Genomic DNA, 5,822 nt, shown 5'->3' with positions numbered 1-5,822 from the left:
TGCCAACACATCAACATATACAATATATGTGTTTAAACCTGGATAATTTTTTTTTGACATGACAGCCGATATAGCTGACATCTAAAAAATGTACTTTGACAAGCAAAAAGCGCTTTTTTGTAAAAATGTTTACTTACCAGAACACAATGAGTACAAATCAAATAAATATATATCTTTGCACTGTAAAAAAAAAAGAATGAAAGGTGTAATTTAATTAAATGTTTGATTTTATTTGTATGGGAATCCATGTCCAAGCTGCAGAGTTCTCAGTACAACATCATTTTAAATGTGCCCGCAAATTGCAATTGTGAGTGTTATCTGGAGCCATGTCAATTATTTTTTTCATAGTGCTCTATCAGTTTAAGTTTTAGAAATAACCCTGATGTCATCAAGGAGATTTGAGCTTTGGCTTGGAGACTATATGTTAAAATAAGCAGCATCCTCTAGCCACAGGTAAAACCATCTGACAACTTCTAGAAACACAACCTTTCTCTCCCATTGACATCTCATTGGATTGCACTTTCAAATTATTAAACTGATTCAACCAGCAACTGTGCAATCTAATCATGTCATCATAAGTGGTTCTTCACTGTCAGGGGTTTGTGTGTTGGTAGACATTTTTGCCATTATACACACAAACCCCCACCTCAACATATCAATAATTCACTTGCTACCCTGAAGGGAGGGTGCGGGGGCCTCCACCTCCATCTTACATTTCACATAAATAAATAGACAGACTGATGTGGACCCCTGACAGCAGATTGTATTGCTCAACGTTTTATTACCAAGGAGAAATCTTGTTTAATGTTGATTCAGTTTGACACAGCTGGTGGGGAACTTCATCCATCATCCAAAGCTGGTACATTGTGGTTTTTCATATTTTTCGACAGGCATCTGTCTGTAGATGTACTAAATCATTGGGTTAATGTATTAAGCTCCCAGCTAAATTGAATAAAGAAACAATGCCTTTTTTGTAGATACCCTAATTTTGTGTAGCCTAAGGTCAGTGACAATTGTATTAACAAGGTTTATTATGTGCCTTTGTGACCGTGCAATTAATGTTTTTAATTTTAGACTGTTTTCTGAAATGTTTCATTAATAGACACGTGTGTGCATTACTTACTGTCATTCTCTGTAGGCCTAGGTTTTGTGAGTTTACAAATCTTTTTTTGCGTTTGTGGAAGGTGTTTCACATTTACAGATTAGGCTAGACATTTACACGGAATATATTTCTGTTCACTCAAATAATATTGAGACAAATCTACCTCCATACATCTTTCACACTGCCTCTGTGTAAACACCACCTAGTTTTACTTTCATGTGGTCCCCTATGATGTTAGATCTCTAACCCCGCCTTCTCCGGGCGCCCGGGGACAGTAAACCAAACAGACAGGAGGAGGAGGAGACCCTCAACTTGAGCTCAGGAGCCGGTGCTCCAACGGTGCAGTGATTCTCAGCTCTCCACCGGACCGGTATGCACTATCCGCCGGAGAGGAAGTGATCCACGGTGACCGAGAAACATGCAGGCGGAGGACATGGAGGTACCTATCATAAATATCCTTAACGATAACGGCGACCGACAGAGGCCGAAAGGGAAAGATGTGTTCAAGGATCTGCAGAAGGAGTCGGAGGTAAATTGGAGGGGTGTTTGGGTACGGTCGGATACTACTGCATATGGTATATGAGTGTGTGTGCGTGTGTGCGTGTTGTTGCTGGGGAGCTTTCACACGTCCTTTTCCATGCAGAGACTCGGTCTCTTGGCTGGGGAGAACGCAGACAGGCAGTCAGACAGACAGGCAGACTGCGAGGTGTTATTTTGGACCCGGCTCCTATAAATAACCCAGCAGTAATCCTAATGTGGAAGTCAACGTGGAGAATGCAGGTGGAGGAATGTCAGGACCACACCACCACTACCAAACATACATTTTATTATTAGTCATGTTGTGGGAATTAGTCCATGCATTATACTATCTGTATTCTCCATAGTTGACATTGATTTCTGTCCTTTAATTCATTGCTTTGTTGACATTTTGATAGTCTAATATAAAAGCTAATAGACAATGGTAAACATTTAGCATGTTTCGACTTCAGATAGGCAATATAGTAGCCACTTAATGTCATTATAAAGAGGTTTGCTGGTCAAATGTAATACTTGACTTTGGCCTCTGATAAGGCGATGGACTTATATTTGAAAAATACTTGATTGTAGGTGAGTCACTATCAATTATTTTCAATATTGTTTAATCTGCAAACTATTTTCTTCATTCATCAATTGTTTGTTTTGTCCATAACAAGGGGGAAAAGGTGATTTTCTCAGATCTTTACGCGTATTATTCACATTGCTTGTTTTCTTAGACTAGCTGTCAAAAACCAGAAAAGATCCACCTTAATATCGTATAAACAGAAGCAGCAAATCCTTACATTTGAGATCTTGCAACAATCAGTTGTTGGAATTTCCCGTTGGAGAAATTACCAAACGGCTCAAATTGAGATTTCCTTTTCAGCGGCTGAGTCATACCAGTTTACAAACCAACTTGATGGGATTTCAACAGTGTTTCGAGCCAGCTTCTAAAAATACGTACCAGTGAATCTTCTCTGCTTCTCTAAACATGAAAGCAGTGTGGCTCAGTCTGATGAAGCCTCTTTTTCCTGCAGCTATAATTCATCCCCTCGTAACAAAATTAGAAGATGTGTTTTCATTCCTGGATTTCTCAGCCCAGATACACCAGAGGAGCTAAGCAGCAACAAATCCAGTCACCCCTGGTGTGTGTGTGTGTGTGTGTGTGTGTGTGTGTGTGTGTGTGTGTGGAATGGTTTGAGGGGAATTAGAGCATATTCATCTGACAGCCGTTGCATTCTGGGAGGGAGGTGTTTGGGGGGTGAATGACATGGATGTTGAAAGCACTTAACGTCAACGTTGTGTTGACGCTGATACTCTCTGGCCACTGCACCCTGTCAGTTAACTTGACCTTAAATCTGATTCATCCATGTACATAAATTGTCCATCATGCATGCATGCTGGGTAGAGGACTTGTCTATGTGGCATATGTTGCTGTGAGTGGGGGTGGCCTGCCTTGACATGGTGCCCAGTTTTTGCACATGATGTGGTGTAGGAGCACAGGAGCAGTGCCAGTTTGGAGCTTTGGTTATCAGCTGGCGGCAAAGAGGGGAGACTGGGGAAGGGCAATAATAGGGAGACAGGGTGAGAAAAAGGAGAAGTAGAAACTCAGGCATTTTCTTTCCTGTGTGTATGGGAAAAATAAACTCATATCTTTGGACAAAACGGTCACTTCACTTTCATTGACAAGCCTGTGTGGCCCATATGTGACACCAGATGGATGGTGGTTGAGGCCACTTGTTTAATTAAACGTTTAAAGTAATAGTAGTAGAAGACGATAATCTGTTTAAGGCAAGACACTACAGGAAAAAACCTTCACTACGTACAAAAAAAAGACATCACTACATAACACTCACTCTTCTGTTGGCTGGAGCTCCAACTAATTCTACGTGATAGGACATCAGGCGAAACATCTCTCAGTGATTTACCAATCACAACAGAGCTGGCCAGCTAACCAATCAGTGCAGATTGAGGATGAACAGAGGTGCTGCAGCACAGGCAGTATGAGAAAAAGAAAGAGCTTTTTGAACATTAAAGCATGGAAACATGTCACAGAAGAGGCACAAAATTCAAACATGAACCCGAAAATTAGCATATGCCATAGTATAGACTGAATAACTTCATAAATAAAACATAATCAGCCGTATTATTTGACAGACTATGATTTAAGCAATGAGGTGCTTCATATCAAGGCACAGTTGGTTAAATGGGCCTTCTAATAGAGCTTGTTCTTAATTGGCATTGGTTGCATGGCATCAGAAGGTTTTATGTTAAATAATTAATTCTCATCGTATTATAAGGCACTAAATAAATATTTATGACAGCTATTAATGATACTGCTGTCCTTTTAATGGCCTCTTGCCACTGGGTGAATATTAATCAAGTATATACATATCCCAGAAACAACATACTGGTGATATTTATTAACATCATAATTACATTTTCAAATGCCATTATGGTGCAACGCTATACGCCCAAGATGAAGGCCTCCAAAAAATGCCACTTCAGTTGTTTTCTTGGTGATTTTAATTTTATTTACAACTGGTTGTAACAAGTGAGGCAGCACCAAACACCCACGGGCTCCCTTCACTCTTACTCAGAGTTGTGGGTAATTTTGTTGAATCATCAGCGATCCCAAGTGGATATTATTTCCTGGTTTACAAGAGCAGTAATGACATCAAATCTCACTGCTCTGGCTCATCAAAAACAAACCAACATCTGACGTCCTGCTTATTTCAGATCCTGCTGACTGGGTTGCAGCAGGTATTTATAGCAGACAGTTACATGACATCACATGGAGTTTTTGAAGATGACTTACTGCCCATTTTAATTCACAATTCTGTCCCTGGGACACTTCTCACAGGGTAAACATTAAAAAAAACTCGTCGCTTGGGACCTAGAGTTTTTTAATGTATTATTCTCATTAACATAGTTCGGTCAGACAACTCACGTGTTTCTTAATATGTTTATTAGAAGCAGCATATAGTTGAGTTTGGCGTCTAGGCTCGGGCCTCATCACTTCTGATCATGATTAGATAACTATCCCCCGAGCCTACAGGTGGAAGCTGGGATGGAAGCTGGGGTGGTGGTGGTGGGGCAGGCAAGCAGCAGCAACATGAAACACAGCAGCAGGAGCATGAACCTAGCAGGAGCAAGTAAACACAGCAGTGGCAGCAGCAGCATAGCGAGGCAGAGGCATGAAGACCTGGCAGCTTAAACAGAGCGGCATGTTTAGGAGAAAGTATTTGGTTGGTTGCAAGAGGGACGAGCATGTCACGTGCTAATGTATCATTGGCACTCGAGTGGACTGCCTGAATTAGCTCGCAGGCTTCGCCCCATAAATGAATTTTTCAGTTCACATCCTTTACCCGAAAGACAAAGCGATGTTCCCGTCTCCAGATTAATTATCTTTCTACAATTAAGCTTATTTGTTCCCCCCATGTGTTAATCATATGGGGGTTACTCAAAGTTCTTATTAAAGGGGCCCTAATATTCTTTTTTAGATTTAGTGTCGTAAATACATTTTTGTGCAAGTATATGGTCTACAAAAGGCTAAAACCCCAAAGTTGGAGTTTGTCTCCAGCACACTCCCCAACCGTCCTGAAACGCCTAATTTGTTGTCCTTTGTTTACTACCGTCATATAGTGACATCACCATGTAACACTTGCGCTTCTATTGGCTAGCACTCCAACACATTGTACATTATAGGCTAAGGGGCAGGTCATCCCTAAGCTGTTAACCAATTACAACAAAGCCGGCCAGCTAACCAATCAGAGCAGACGGGCTCTTGTTTCAGACAGAGACACTTAGTGTTGCTAGAAATGTTGTCTTGTTAGAACCCCTAAACCTACAGGAGCTAATCTGCTATAAAACAAGGGGCCATGTTGCCTCCTGCACCGTATCTTTCCTTCATCTTTGCAGTAAAATGCTTAAACTGGCAATCTGGATCTTTGTTAGTGAGAGCATCCTTTCATCGTGTAATCAGTCTAATGAAAGTGTGCCTGCAGAGAGCATCTGTAATTGTAAGTGAGTAAAAAGGTAAATGACTAATCAACCCTGTCTAGATATGCAGCAGCCAATCAAAACTCAAAAGTACTCCCAATGAGAGTAAACAGTGAGCGAGTCTGAAGCGTGTGCGTGGGAGATGTGTTGTGACTGCAAATGGAGTGGTGGTAGGTGTTGCAGAACGTGAACAGCCTGCAGT

This window comes from Notothenia coriiceps, unplaced genomic scaffold (genome assembly GCF_000735185.1).
Source record: "Notothenia coriiceps isolate Sejong01 unplaced genomic scaffold, NC01 NC01_scaffold00031494, whole genome shotgun sequence".
Taxonomy (NCBI): Eukaryota; Metazoa; Chordata; class Actinopteri; order Perciformes; family Nototheniidae; genus Notothenia; species Notothenia coriiceps.
Note: the sequence above shows the minus strand (reverse complement) of the source record.